Here is a 2,526-nt window from a genome sequence, read left to right on the forward strand (position 1 = left end):
AGGAGTCCTTCTTCATTAAACCCCCATGTTAAGAGGACCTTTCTCTACTGACCACCAATGTAAGGGGGGGGACAGACCATCAATGTGTAGAGAACCTTTCTCCAACTAGCCACCCAGAAGCTTGTATTAGTGTGGAGTAGTTGTCCATATATTAACAATTATGTCATAGTATTAAATATTGTGATGGTCATTGTTATTGGTACTACAACTCTTGTTTGCTGTGGCCATGGAAGGGATGGAAGGCCTTCTTCTGATTTGAAATGCTGAAAAAGCAGTTCTACCAAATTTTGCAAGCAGTTCAAGTGGTCAGCCCATTTGTAAACTTTGAAAGATGCCCACCACAAACAGCCAACCAAACAAACAAACAAACAGCCAACCAACCAAAGGGTAGCTCTTATTCTATGTTGGAGAAGTCCTTTCCTTATAAACCTTGGGTCACCCCTTACCTCCTTGGGTACAGTATCTTAACTATGCCAATGCTTTGTCATGTTTGAGATTTCATTGTAACCATATTCAGCCTACTAAGTTAATTTCTTTTGTCTGTTGATTTTTTAGATTATGGAACTAATAAGGGCAACAACCAGACCTCCATTTCAGATGAGTCCTTGGCTTATCTCCGCAGTCCTTGGTTGACTAAATTTACACCTTCGGTTTATACAGTTGTGTTCCTACTATCACTGCCTTTGAATATAGCAGCAATTATGATATTCCTGTTCAAAATTCAAGAGAAGACATCAGCAGTGGTGTTCATGTTAAACTTGGCGTTTGCTGATGTTCTCTTTGTCATGTTGCTGCCTTTTAAAATCATTTACCGATTCTCAGGAAACAATTGGGTGATCGGAGAAGGAACGTGCCGCTTTGTCATTGTTGCTTTTTACTGCAACATGTACTGCTCCATCCTGCTCATGACGTGTATCAGCGTGGACCGGTTCCTGGCGGTGGTCTATCCCATCAGGTCTCTGTTATGGCGCAAAGTCAGCAGAGCCTGGAAAATTTGTCTTTTCATCTGGATGGTTTCCATTGTCTTTCCTGTGCCGCTTTTTATACGCAAACTAACTATTCACATTGACCAACTAAATATTACAACTTGCTTTGACATGCTGGGCCGTAAAGCTGTTGAGAACTTTTACTTTCATTATTTCACTACTCTTATTTCAATTTTCTTTTTGTTGCCTCTTATCATCACAACTTTCTGTTACGTTGCAATCATCCGAAGTCTGAGCTCTCCAAAAATTGAAAGCACCTTTAAAAAGTCCCGATCCGTGTTCCTTTGTGTCACAGTGCTTTTTGAATATATCATCTGTTTTGGCCCAAGCAACATTGTCCTTCTACTTAAATATATAAATTTTGATAAGCCATTTGGAGACACTATGTATTTTGCCTACGTCATCTCTGTTACCATGAGTAGCATTAGCTGTTGTCTTGACCCTGTTATCTATTATTTCGGGTCTTCAAAGTGTCAGAAGTACATATACAGCTTGGTGTGTTGTGGCAAAACCAAAGCTGACCATAAACAGACAGATAGCTCCTCAAGAACAACAGGTGGGGAGACATCTACTCCTACTCTGTAGAGCTGGGACTTCTTGCTGTATTTGTATCTAGGCAGGTTGCCTACTGTTAGTTAGCCAGTTTTGCTGCCCCAGCCAGGAGGGATAGAGTTAATGTTTTTGCTGCCATTCCCAGGTCTTTCTTTGAAGGCTTTTTGGGTCCAACCCACTGATCCTGTGGCTTATAAAAGGGACAGGGGTCCGGATCTGGGGCCTTTTTCAGGTCGGAAACCGTATCTTGGCGTGCAGAAGCCTCAACATGTAGGGGGACTGCTGGGACCTGCAGTCTCCCCTGAAGATACCAGTTAAGTCCACCATGGACTTTCCTTGTCATGGACTTTACCTGTGTAGGTATGCTGGGGCAGCTACAGCCTTAGTTGGGGTTAGGACTCTTTGCTGTTTGTTGTTATGTTGAAGTTGTTCAATAAAGTGTTGAAACTTTTCCATGCCTGGTCTGAACTTACTCAAAGGGGTGCGTGAAAGTATGAAAAAGGCACTACACATATTTTACAGCATGAGTCAGTAAAGCACATTGGGATATGAAGACAACTCTGCAAGAGTCAACATGGTATGGAGTACAAGCAAGTGGTTACCAAACGTTACGGGAGTCTAGTGACTAGAATCAGCAGCCTGTCATGAAGCATGTACCTGTGACAGGAGAGGTGTCCTCTAGCTGCAAGGGGGGTTTCTGTTTGGACCCTCTCCCCGAGAAGTCCATCTCCCATAGCAACGGGAGCAGATCAACACCTTAGAGGCCCTTGGCCTAACCACTATGTACAGAAAAGGAAGTGTTAAAAAAGAGCACGCATGCCTCGTATCAGTTTGGTTGCCCTTCTCTGTACGTTCTCCAGTTCCCCAATGTTCTTTTTGTGAATTGGTGCCCAAAACTGAACTGCATATTCCAGATGAGGTCTTACTAATGATTTGTACCGGGGGAATGATATCTGTCTCTCTGGAGTCTATACCTCTCCTAATACAA

At 42.8% G+C, this 2,526-nt stretch overlaps 1 pseudogene; it reads left to right on the forward strand.

Moving 5' to 3' along the window:
* The first annotated feature begins 561 nt into the window (after nt 1-561).
* Nucleotides 562-1,989, forward strand: LOC149438495 (proteinase-activated receptor 1 pseudogene; annotated as a pseudogene).
* Nucleotides 1,990-2,526: the final 537 nt, after the last annotated feature.

Source organism: Staurois parvus, unplaced genomic scaffold (assembly GCF_062004578.1).
Source record: "Staurois parvus isolate SC_StPar_1 unplaced genomic scaffold, SC_StPar_1.0 ptg001190l, whole genome shotgun sequence".
Classification (NCBI taxonomy): Eukaryota; Metazoa; Chordata; class Amphibia; order Anura; family Ranidae; genus Staurois; species Staurois parvus.